The 13157-nt window shown below is 41.0% G+C and overlaps 1 non-coding gene across 1 annotated transcript; it reads right to left on the bottom strand.

The window, feature by feature from the left end:
- Window positions 1–12141: 12141 nt before the first annotated feature.
- LOC112605496 lies at window positions 12142–12247 on the bottom strand. Its single transcript, XR_003115481.1, has one exon. It is a non-coding gene; the product is annotated as a small nucleolar RNA U13 (small nucleolar RNA).
- Window positions 12248–13157: the final 910 nt, after the last annotated feature.

Genomic DNA, 13157 nt, shown 5'->3' with positions numbered 1-13157 from the left:
AGGAGTTCGAGACCAGCCTGACCAACATGGTGAAACCCTGTCTCTACTAAAAATACAAAAATTAGCTGGGCATGGTGGCACGCCTGTAATCCCAGCTACTTAGGAGGCTGAGGCAGGAGAATCACTTGAACCTAGGAGGCAGAGGTGGCGGTGAGCCGAGATTGTGCCACTGCATGCTAGTCTGGGTGACAGAGCGAGACTCCATCTCAAAAAAATAAATGAATAAAATAAATTTTAAAAAATAAAAACACAAATGCACTGACTATGATAGCTCTTAGTTCCTTTGCAAAATGACTAAAAGGATGCATTGATCTCATATTAAGCAGATACCTACAATGACAGAAAATGGTGAGACTAACTCACAGGAAACAGTTACAGCAATCAACTTATAATGGGTAGGAGATAATGTAAAATATTTGACAATGATTTTCCTCCACGAGACTGGAAGAAAAAAAAATTGTTTCTCAGTTGTGTGGAAAACATTGCACCCTCAGTGCTCTGGAAGGCAGAGTTCCACAGCATGTGTGGTTAGGCTGTCCTCTGGTGGCCACAGCACCACACAGCAATGCTGGACAGTCTAGGTCCCCTCTAGCTTTTCTCTTTCTTCCCTTTCTGAAAAGTCTCTCTCTCTCCTTTCTTTTAAAAATTAGGACATCATAGTATATATTTGAGGATACATGTGATATTTTGATACATTTATACAACGTGTAATGATCAGATCAGGGTAGTTGGGATATCTGTCACCTCAAACATTTATCTTTATGTTGGGAACATTACAATTCTCTTCTAGCTATATTGAAATATATAATAAATTATTGTTAACTGTAGTTTCTCTACTGTACTATTGAATACCATAACTTATCCCTTCTATATAACTGTACTTTTATACCCCTCAACCCCCTTATCTATGTCTCCCCCCCCCCTCAACACACATACCCCCCCCCCCCCCCCCCCGCCAGCCTCTGGTAACCACCAGTCTATGCACTACCTCGATGAGACCCACCTTTTTAGCTCCCACATATGAATGATAATACACGATATTTGTAGTTCTCTGCCTGGATTATTTTACTTAATTAACCTCCAGTTCTAGTAGTGTTTCTGCAAATGAGAGAATTTTATTCTTTTTCATGACTGAATAGAGTTCCATTGTGTATGTATATCACATTTCCTTTAACCATTCATCCATTGATGGCCACTTAAGCTTATTCTATATCTTGATTATTGTGAACAGTGGTGCAATAAACATGGGAGTGCAGATATCTCTTTGATGTATTGATCTTTTTTATTATACTTTAAGTTCTAGGGTATGTGTGCACAACATGCAGGTTTCTTACATATGTATACTTGTGCCATGTTGGTGTGCTGCACCCATTAACTCATCATTTACATTTGGTATTTCTCCTAATGTTATCCCTCCCACCTCCTGCCACCCCACGACAGGTCCCAGTGTGTGATATTCCCCACCCTGTGTCCAAGGGTTCTCATTATTCAATTCCCACCTATAAGTGAGAACATGCGGTGTTTGGTTTTCTGTCCTTGGGATCGTTTGCTCAGAATGATGGTTTCAGGCTTCATCCATGTCCCTACAAAGGACACGAACTCATCCTTTCTTATGGCTGCATAGTATTCCATAGTATATATGTGCCACATTTTCTTAATCCAGTCTATCATTAACAGACATTTGGGTTGGTCTTTGCTATTGTGAATAGTGCCGCAATAAACATACATGTGCATGTGTCTTTATAGCAGCATGATTTATAATCCTTTGGGTATATACCCAGTAATGGAATGGCTGGGTCAAATGGTATTTCTAGTTCTAGATCCTTGAGGAATTGCCACACTGTCTTCCACAATGGTTGAACTAGTTTACAATCCCACCAACAGTGTAAAAGTGTTCCTATTTCTCCACATCCTCTCCAGCACCTGTTGTTTCCTGACTTTTTAATGATTGCCATTCTAACTGGTGTGAGATGGTATCTCATTGTGGTTTTGATTTGCATTTCTCTGATGGCCAGTGATGATGAGCATTTTTTCATGTGTCTGTTTGCTGCATAAATGTCTTCTTTTGAGAAGTGTCTGTTTATATCTTTTGCCTACTTTTTGATGGGGTTGTTTGTTTTTTTTCTTGTAAATGTGTTTAAGTTCTTTGTAGGTTCTGGATATTAGCCCTTTGTCAGATGGGTAGATTGTAAAATTTTCTCCCATTCTGTAGGTTACCTGTTCACTCTGATGGTAGTTTCTTTTGCTGTGCAGAAGCTCTTTAGTTTAATTAGATCCCATTTGTCAATTTTGGCTTTTGTTGCCATTGCTTTTGGTGTTTTAGGCATGAAGTCCTTGCCCATGCCCATGTCCTGAGTGGAATTGCCTAGGTTTTCTTCTAGGGTTTTTATGGTTTTAGGTCTAACATTTAAGTCTTTAATCCATCTTGAATTAATTTTTCTGTAAGGTGTAAGGAAGGGATCCAGTTTCAGCTTTCTACTTATGGCTAGCCAGTTTTCCCAGCACCATTTATTAAATAGGGAATCCTTTCTCCATTTCTTGTTTTCATCAGTTTTGTCAAAGATCAGATGGCTGTAGATGTGTGGTATTAATTCTGAGGACTCTACACTGTTCTGTTGGTCTATATCTCTGTTTTGGTACCAGTACCATGCTGTTTTGGTTACTGTAGCCTTGTAGTATAGTTTGAAGTCAGGTAGCGTGATGCCTCCAGCTTTGTTCTTTTTGCTTAGGATTGTCTTGGCAATGTGGGTTCTTTTTTGGTTCCATATGAACTTTAAAGCAGTTTTTTTCCAATTCTGTGAAGAAAGTCATTGGTAGCTTGATGGGGATGGCATTGAATCTATAAATTACCTTGGGCAGTATGGCCATTTTCACAATATTGATTCTTCCTACCCACGAGGATGGGATGTTCTTCCATTTGTTTGTGTCCTCTTTTATTTCACTGAGCAGTGCTTTGTAGATATACTTGAAGAGGTCCTTCGCATCCCTTGTAAGTTGGATTCCTAGGTATTTTACTCTCTTTGAAGCATTTGTGAATTGGGGTTCACTCATGATTTGGCTCTCTGTTTGTCTGTTATTAGTGTACAAGAATGCTTGTGATTTTTGCACATTAATTTTGTATCCTGAGACTTTGCTTATCAGCTTAAGGAGATTTTGGGCTGAGACGATGGGGTTTTCTAAATATACAATCATGTCATTTGCAACCAGGGACAATTTGACTTCCTCTTTTCCTAATTGAATACCCTTTATTTCTTTCTCCTGCCTGATTGCCCTGGCCAGAACTTCCAACACTATGTTGAATAGGAGTGGTGAGAGAGGGCATCCCTGTCTTGTGCCAGTTTTCAAAGGGAATGCTTCCAGTTTTTGCCCATTCAGTATGATACTGGCTGTGGGTTTGTCTTAAATAGCTCTTATTATTTTGAGATACGTCCCATCAATACCTAGTTTATTGAGAGTTTTTAGCATGAAGAGCTGTTGAGTTCTGTTGAAGGGCTTTTCTGCATCTATTTAGATAATGATGTGGTTTTTGTCTTTGGTTCTGTTTGTATGATGGATTATGTTTATTGATTTGCATATGTTGAACCAGCCTTTCATCCCAGGGATGAAGCCAACTTGATCGTGGTGGATCAGGTTTTTGATGTGCCGCTGGATTTGGTTTGCCAGTATTTTACTGAGGATTTTTGCATCGATATTCATCAGAGATACTGTTCTAAAATTCTCTTTTTTTGTTATGTCTCTGCCAGGCTTTGGTATCAGGATGATGCTGGCATTGTAAAATGAGTTAGGGAGGGTTCCCTCTTTTTCTATTGATTGGAATAGTTTCAGAAGGGATGGTACCAGCTCGTCTTTGTACCTCTGGTAGAATTCAGCTGTGAATCCGTCTGGTCCTGGACTTTTTATTGGTTGGTAGACTATTAATTATTGCCTCAATTTCAGAGCCTTTTATTGATCTATTCAGGGATTCAACTTCTTCCTGGTTTAGTCTTGGGAGGATGTATGTGTATAGGAATTTATCCGTTTCTTCTAGATTTTCTATTTTATTTGCATAGAGATGTTTGTAGTATTCTCTGATGGTAGTTTGTATTTCTGTGGGGTCGGTGGTGATATCCCCTTTATCATTTTTTATTGCGTCTATTTGATTCATTGCTCTTTTTTTCTTTATTAGTTTTGCTAGTGGTCTATCAATTTTGTTGATCTTTTCAAAAAAACAGCTCCTGGATTCATTGATTTTTTGAAGGGCTTTTGCATCTCTATCTCCTTCAGTTCTGCTCTGATCTCAGTTATTTCTTGCCTTCTGCTAGCTTTTGAATGTGTTTGCTCTTGCTTCTCTAGTTCTTTTAGGTGTAATGTTAGGGTGTCGATTTTAGATCTTTCCTGCTTTCTCGTGTAGGTATTTAGTGTTATAACTTTCCTTCTACACACTGCTTTAAATGTGTCCCAGAGATTCTGGTATATTGTGTCTTTAAATTCTCATTGGTTTCAAAGAACATCTTTATTTCTGCCTTCATTTTATTATGTATCCAGTAGTCCTTCAGGAGCAGGTTGTTCAGTTTCCATGTAGTTGTGTGGTTTTGAGTGAGTTTCTTAATCCTGAGTTCTTATTTGATTGCACCGTGGTCTGAGAGACAGTTTGTTATAGTTTCTGTTCTTTTACATTTGCTGAGGAGTGCTTTACTTCCAACTATGTGGTCAATTTTGGAATCAGTGCAATGTGGTGCTGAGAATAATGTATATTCTGTTGATTTGGAGTGGAGAGTTCTGTAGATATCTGTTAGGTCTGCTTGGTCCAGAGCTGACTTCAAGTCCTGGATATCCTTGTTAACTTTCTGTCTCATTGATCTAATGTTGACAGTGGGATGTTGAAGTCTCATTATTATTGTGTGGGAGTCTAAGTCTCTTTGTAGATCTCTAGGAACTTGCTTTATGAATCTGGGTGCTCCTGTATTGGGTGCACATATATTTAGGATAGTCAGCTCTTCTTGTTGAATTGATCCCTTTGCCTTTATGTAATGGCCTTCTTTGTCTCTTTTGATCTTTGATGGTTTAAAGTCTGTTTTATCAGAGACTAGGATTGCAATGCCTGCTTTTTCTTTTTGTTTTCCCTTTGCTTGGTAGATCTTCCTCCATCCCTTTATTTTGAGCCTATGTGTGTCTCTGCACGTAAGATGGGTCGCTGAATTCAGCAAACTGATGGATCTTGACTCTTTATCCAATTTGCCAGTCTGTGTCTTTTGATTGAGACATTTAGCCCATTTACATTTAAGGTTAATATGTTATTTTTGTGTATTTGATCCTGTCATTATGATGTTAGCTGGTTATTTTGCTCATTAGTTGGTGCCATTTCTTCCTAGCATCGATGGTCTTTACAACTTGACATCTTTTTGCAGTGGCTGGTACCGTTTGTTCCTTTCCATGTTTAGTGCTTCCTTCAAGAGCTCTTGTAAGGCAGGCCTGGTGGTGAAAAAATCTCTCAGCATTTGCTTGTCTGTAAAGGATTTTATTTCTCTTTCACTTGTGAAGCTTAGTTTGGCTGGATATGAAATTCTGGGTTAAAAATTCTTTTCTTTTAGAATGTTGAATGTTGGCCCCCACTCTCTTCTGGCTTGTAGAGTTTCTGCCAAGAGATCTGCTGTTAGTCTGATGGGCTTCCCTTTGTGGGTAACCTGACCTTTCTCTCTGGCTGCCCTTAACCTTTTTTCCTTCATTTCAACTTTGGAGAATTTGACAATTATGTGTCTTGGAGTTGCTCTTCTCGAGGAGTATCTTTGTGGCATTCTCTGTATTTCCTGAATTTGAATGTTGGCATGCCTTGCTCTGTCAGGGAAGTTCTCCTGGATAATATCCTGAAGAGTGTTTTTCAACTTGGTTCCATTTTCACTGTCACTTTCAGGTACACCAGTCAGACATAGATTTGGTCTCTTCACATAGTCCCATATTTCGTGGAGGCTTTGTTCATTTCCTTTTACTCTTTTTTTCTCTAAACTTCTCTTCTCACTTCATTTCATTCATTTGATCTTCAATCACTGATACCCTTTCTTCCACTTGATTGAATCGGCTACTGAAGCTTGCGCATGCATCACGTAGTTCTCATGCCATAGTTTTCAGCTCCATCAGGTCATTTAAGGTGTTCTCTATGCTGTTTATTCTAGTTATCCATTTGTCTAATCTTTTTTCAAGGTTCTTAGATTCTTTGTGATGGGTTTGAACATCCTCCTTTAGCTCAGAGAAGTTTGTTATTACTGATCTTCTGCAGCTTACTTCTGTCAACTCATCAAAGTCATTCTCTGTCCAGCTTTATTCCATTGCTATCGAGGAACTGTGTTCCTTTGGAGGAGAAGAGGTGCTCTGATCTTTGGAATTTTCAGCTTTTCTGTTTTGTTTTCTCCCCATCTTTGTGGTTTGATCTACCTTTGGTCTTTGATGATGGTGACCTAGAGATGGGGTTTTGGTATGGATGTCCTTTATATTTGTTAGTTTTCCTTCTAACAGTCAGGACCCTCAGCTGCAGGTTTGTTGGAGTTTGCTGGAGGTCCACTCCACACCGTTTGCCTGGGTATCACCAGTGTAGGCTGCAGAACAGCAAATATTGCAGAACAGCAAATGTTGCTGCCTGATCCTTTCTCTGGAAACTTCATCTCAGAGGGTAACCCAGCTGTATGAGGTGTCAGTCAGCCCCTACTGGGAGGTGTCTCCCAGTTAGGCTACTCGGGGGTCAAGGTCCACTTGAGGAGGCAGTCTGTCTGTTTTCAGATCTCAGACTCCATGCTGGGAGAACCACTACTCTCTTCAAAGCTGTTAGATAGGGACGTTTAAGTCTGCAGAAGTTTCTGCTGCCTTTTGTTCAGCTGTGCCCTGCCCCTAGAGGTGGCGTCTACAGAGGCAGGCAGGCCTCCTTGAGCTGTGGTGGGCTCCACCCAGTTTGACCTTCCTGGATGCTTTATTTACCTACTCAAGTCTCAGCAATGGCAGACGCCCCTCCACCAGCCTCACTGCCGCCTTATAGTTTGATCTCAGACTGCCATGCTAGCAGTGAGCCAGGCTCCTTGGGTGTAGGACCCTCTGAGCCAGGTGCAGGATATACTGTCTTGGTGTGCCGTTTGCTAAGATTGTTGGAGAAGCACAGTATTAGGATGGGAGAGCCCCAATTTTCCAGGTACTGTCTGTCACAGCTTCCCTTGGCTAGGAAAGGGAATTCCCCAACCCCTTGCACTTCCCAGGTGAGGTGATGCCCTGGCCTGCTTCGGTTCACACTCTGTAGGCTGCACCCACTGTCCAACAAGCGCCAGTGAGATGAACCCGGTACCTCATTTGGAAATGCAGAAATCACCTGTCTTCTGCATCACTCATGCTGGGAGCTGTAGACTGCAGCTGTTCCTATTCAGCCATCTTGGAACCCTCTCAATATACTGATCTTTTTTCTTTTTGTTATATACCCAGCTGAAGGATTGTGGGATTTTATGATAGTTCTGTTTTTAGTTTGTTGAGGAACCTGCATACTGTTCTCCACAGTGCTGTACTACCCACCAACAGCACTAGTATTCCCTTTTTCTCTGCATCCTCACCAGCATCCATTATTTTGGTCTATTTTTGGTCTTTTTGATAATAAGCATTCTAACTGAGGTGAGATGATATCTCATTGTGGTTTTGATTTACATTTTTCTGATGAATGGTGTTGTTGAGCATTTTTTCATATATTTTTTGGCCATTTGTGTATATTATTTGAGGAATGTCTATGCACGTCTTTTGCCCATTTTAAATTTGGATTATTTGTGGGTTTTTTGCTATTGACTTGTGTTCCTGTTTTCTCTAATTCTGTAGGTTGTCTCTTCACTTTGTTAATTGTATCCTTTGCTATGCAGAAGTGTTTTCGTTTGATGTAATCCCGTTTGCCTATATTTGTTTTTATTGCCTTGCTTTTGAGGTCTTAACCAAAAAATCTTTGCCCAGACCGATGTCCTGTAGTGTTTCCCCAATGTTTACTTCTAGTAGTTTTATAGTTTCAGATCTTACATATAAGTTGTCAATCCATTTTGAGTTGATTTTTGTACATGGTAAAAGATGGGGACCCACTGTAGCTTTTCTACAGGGTCCCTTTAGAGTATTTCCTTCTACAATTGAATGCCTGGCACCGCCCACCCAAGATGATAAGCTGGAGAAGAAACATTGGAGCATAAATAGAAAGTTTTGATATGCCACCATATTTTGCTTAGTAACCCAATTCTTATTAAGACTATATCACTACTTAGTTAAGCCTTACCACCATGTTGTAGGCTATGTTATTCTGGAATGACCAGAAAACTGAGGATTACAGAAGAGCAATGACTTGGCAAAGGTCATACAGTACGTGTGTTGGGTGTTCCACATAGTCAGCAGATAAATAACATGTACCTACTATAAGCTAGTCACAAAGGTGGACAAAGAGAAATAATTTTCTCTGAAGACAACATTATAATACAAAATGATAATTGCTGGGAGGGTGTGTGTTCTGTGGGCTGCCATAGCACGTGAGAATGCATTTTGCCCAGGCAAGGTCAGTTGGGAAAGTTTCTCAGAAGAAAGGAGATTTGAGGATATAATACTGTATACTGTATATAACCATGGAAGCAAGAAGAGGTTAAGATTAATCAGAAGAAATTAGAGAATGATATCCTCCCCTCTCACCCCATGCATGAGACTCTGGTTAGAAGACAGATGTAGAATATTGTGTTATCCTGGAGTCTTCATTATGTTGGACAACAAATTTTGTAGAAAGCTGAAGGTTACTGCTTTGAACAATATACATATATTTTTAAACCAGCAGCAAATACTTAAAAATGCATGTCAGATATCCTTATTACCAAAACAGATCCTTATAATTTTCCCTAGATTGTTCCTCCTCCTGGTTCTCAGTTTCATGAAATAGCAAATCAGACTCCCTGACCACCCTCCCAAATGGAATCCCCCGTTATTCCTGTTTTCTATTTTCACAGTATTTAGCGCACATGATATATTTTCAGTGGTTTGTTTGCTGCTTTTTCATTTTCCTCCCCTACTCAACTGTAAGTCTTAAAGTCAGGAATCCAGCTTGGTTTATTTGTTTGCATTTTACCTGAGCAGAAAATGAGGGTGGGAGGTGGACTGGGTTTAGGGAATGAAGGAATTTGGAAGTCGTAATAATGAGTGTAAGCTTCTTCAGGAGGGCACTGAGGAGTGTCAGATAATTTTTTTAAAAAGAATGACAAGGCCAGGCTTCCATCTCAGAAAGTTTCCTGTCACTGCAGAATGGAGAATGAGCTGGAGCTGCAGCTTAGGGAGCTGATTTAAGAGGTAGAGGCAGTGATCCCTGCAAGATGTGACAGTGCTCTGGATTCCTGTGCCTGGGGCTGAATGAGAAGTGGTAGTACGAGTAGGCATTGAGGACAGGGAATTAACAAGCCCTGGTGATTGACAGGTTATGGGGGAAGCCCCTGGACTCCTTCCTGGGAATTCGGTGGATGGTGGTATTTCTGCTGAGATAGGGGATGGGAGAAGGAGCAGATTTGTGAGAACAGACTGCGTGTGTGCTGGAAACATTGAGCTTAGGGTGCATGTCTGTCACACGCAAGGAAAGAAGTCCACTAAAGGGCTGGAAGTGAACCTGAAGTTGAGACAGACCTGGGCAAGAGAGGCAACAAGTGGAGCCATCTGGTTGAGGCAACCCAGGAGGGGCTGCGTGTGAGACAGGAAAGGGTCAGGACAGAGCCCTGGAGCACAGCAACTTCAAAGGTATATGTGGTTGAAATGAGCAGCAGGGATGCAGAGAAGGAGCCATCTGAAAGGGAGTCGAAGGGAATCAGGAAGGCAGCGAGCTGATGAAAGCAAGGTGGTAGGAGAGGGCTGGCTGACAGCCAAAGATGTCCTGAGATGCCCAGGCAGAGGAAGCTGAAAACTGGCCTTTGAATATATAATTGTTCCCTTCCACATCACTCCTTGAACTGTATGGGGCCACTTGTATGCAAATTTTCTTCTCCCTCTGCCACCCCTGTGACAGCAATACTAACCCCTCCGCTTCCTCCATCTCCTCAGCCTACTCCACGTGAAGACGATGAGGATGAAGACCTTTATAATGATCCATTTCCACTTAATGAATTGTAAATATATTTTCTCTTCCTTATGATTTTCTTAATCACATTTTCTTTTCTCTAGCTTACTTTAATGTAAGAATGCCATATATAATACCAATAACATATGAAATATGTGTTAATTAACTGTTTATGTTATCAGTAAGATTCTTAGTAAAGTTTTTGGGGAGTCAAAAGTTATACACAGATTTTCTTTTTTTCTTTCTTTCTTTTTTTTTTTTGAGATGGAGTTTCACTCCTGTTGCCCAAGCTGGAGTGCAATGGCACGATCTCGGCTCACCACAACTTCCATGTCCTCCCGGGTTCAAGCGATTCTCCTGCCTCAGCCTCCCAAGTAGCTGGGATTACAGGCATGCGCCGCCACACCCGGCTAATTTTGTATTTTTAGTAGAGACTTGGTTTCTCCGTGTTGGTCAGGCTGGTCTCGAACTGCTGACCTCAGGTGATCTGCCCACCTTGGCCTCCCAAAGTGCTGGGATTACAGGAGTGAGCCACCATGCCCTGCCTATACACAGACTTTCAACTGTGTGGGAGGGGGTTGGTGTCCCAACCCCCATATTATTCAAGGTCAACTGTAGTGCCAGAGACTTGAATGATATCATTAGTGTGAGAACTGTTTAGTTTTTAGTGTTGGAACTGTTTGGTTTCCATTTATTGCCAGTTTTTATGTATTTATTTACTACCTTTACTTTTTAGGGGGGGCACAGGAGTTGAGGAATAAAACATTGACTACGGATGTTACAGAGTAACTTGCTGAGATAGAAGTTCATTGGTTTTAGCATTCTCTAAGCTGACCCCTAGGCAGGTCTCCTTCGAGTTTCTAAAAATGTGAGTTGGTGGGTTCCTCCTTCCTACCCACCCGCTAACCCAAGTCCAGAGCTTATGAATTTTAGGACCCTGAGAAGATAATGCTTTTCCCTAAGAAGAAAAGATAGAGGTCAATGTTTAGAGAAGGCAAGGTTGAAGCCCCTGGACCTAGGAAAATCAGCAGCTTTAGCTGCCACTAAAGAATGAGGGATGGGGGATGAGGAATGCACAGTGTGTGGACAGAGACCTGTGCCCACTACCAGGCATATGCGAGGCTACATGAGGAACTCACTGCAGATGCCAACCATGGAAAGAGATGGCTGCAGGGCACATCCTCAGTCTAAGCAGGAGAATTGTTTTTACTAGAAAATTGAATTTTGCTGAGAGCTGAGGAATACAAGCTTGAGAAATAAAGTATTTTTAAAATCTGAAATGAACTATTAAATGTAATGACTTAGAATCCCATTTTTTTTCTTTTGTTTAGAGAAATGTATCAGTGGTTTTTAATCAGGGCTACCAAGAGAATCTTGGAAGGAAATAACAGTTTGTTAGAAAAGAATACTTTCTAATTTTGTAATCATAGCAACTGATTTGCTATTATAAAAGTAACACATAATTGAAGGAACTGGGATTTGATGTTACCCTACTTAAAAGTAAATAAGTTAGCATCTTGTTTCATGAACATTGGTAGAAGACATAGACTCTTGGGTCGGAGACAAGCACTTTATTATTCATGACGTAACATGAGCATCAGTATGTTTGCAAAGGTTCCCCTTGTCCCCAAGTCCCAGATGGGTGACACCACAGGCCCAGATGAATGGTGCACACATAGTAGGTTTATTTCGCAGAAAAGGAGCACTGAGCTTAAGGAATACGCTGCTTTTATAGGAAGCAATAAATACACCTGTTCTTTGTTTCAAGTGACACAACTTCATCCTTCATGGTTGGCCACAGCAAAGCCACACCTGAGAAATGTCCTGGGTAAAGAGGGCAGCGGGCCTTGCATTCTTGGTATACCCAGCAATACGTGTGGGAGCTCAAAAAACAAACAAATAATATTTACTATAGGAAATGTGCATTATAATAACAATAACAAAACCCACTTACTACTTATATTATCCAGAAACTACAAATGGTTAATTTAGTCCTACAAACTAGATCCAGAGTTGAGAGAAGCTTATGGGCAGCAGCTGGAGTTACACTTGAAGTTCAGGTGATAATATTATTTTTTTCATGTCAAATGAGTAAGGTGTCAATGTTGTAATAAGGTTAGAGGGAGGCACATCTCACACAGGAGTGGGAAAACCCAGTCATCCTCATGCTTATGATCATAAAAGGATCTAGGTGATAATATTTATGAAGCAAATATTCCTGTTAGGACAGCTGAAGTTCATCAAATACCTTTGAGCTCACTACTTGGGGTTGGGATTAGTCTTTCAGGTTGAAGTCACTAAGGAACCCATGGTTCATTTCCTTAAATTTCAAGGACTGTCCTGATGTCTCAGAGATAGCACTGTCTGTGAATACGGTGAGGGCTTCCTTGCATAGGCAGTCTAAGATTGTCTGCTTCTAAGCTCTTGCCTCTTCCCAAGCATGTAGTGAAATCTGAGCCAGTCACAACAAAACGGGTTAGAATAAGTCTTGATTACCACAGCAGGCAGGCTATCCACCTTCTTCTTCTTCTTCCTCTTCTTTTTTTTTTTTTTTTTTTTTTGACGGAGTCTTGTTCTGTCCCCCAGGCTGGAGTGCAGTGGAATAATCACAGCTCACTACAACCTCTGCCTCCCAGGCTCAAGGGATTCTGCCATCTCAGCCTGCTGTGTAGCTGGGACTATAGGCACCTGCCACCTTGCCTGACTAATTTTTGTATTTTGATAAGAGATAGGATTTTGCCATGTTGGCAAGGCTGGTCTCAAACTCCTGCCCTCAAATGATCCACCTGCTTCGGCCTCCCAAAGTGCTGAGATTACAGGTGTAAGCCACTGCGCCTGGCCTCTACCTTCAATTCTGAGCTCAGAAAACTCCCTGTTCCTCAAGCTTTGAGGCCTATTTACTTTGCTTCATCATGTATTCATTATTAACCCTTCCTTCATCCTGTTTAGTAAATATATATTGAGTTACTACTAGACCGGGAGCTCCGCGAAGCAAGGAGGGCACATTCTTTCTGCCCTCGGGACACCAAAGCCAGGGAAATCTCATCCAAGCATTTTTTTGGATGAACTCTGGAATATTGTATGGAAACAAACCAAG

This window comes from Theropithecus gelada, chromosome 13 (assembly GCF_003255815.1).
Source record: "Theropithecus gelada isolate Dixy chromosome 13, Tgel_1.0, whole genome shotgun sequence".
NCBI lineage: Eukaryota > Metazoa > Chordata > Mammalia > Primates > Cercopithecidae > Theropithecus > Theropithecus gelada.
The sequence above is the reverse complement of the archived record's forward strand: the minus strand, read 5'-3'. Positions and strand labels throughout refer to the sequence as shown.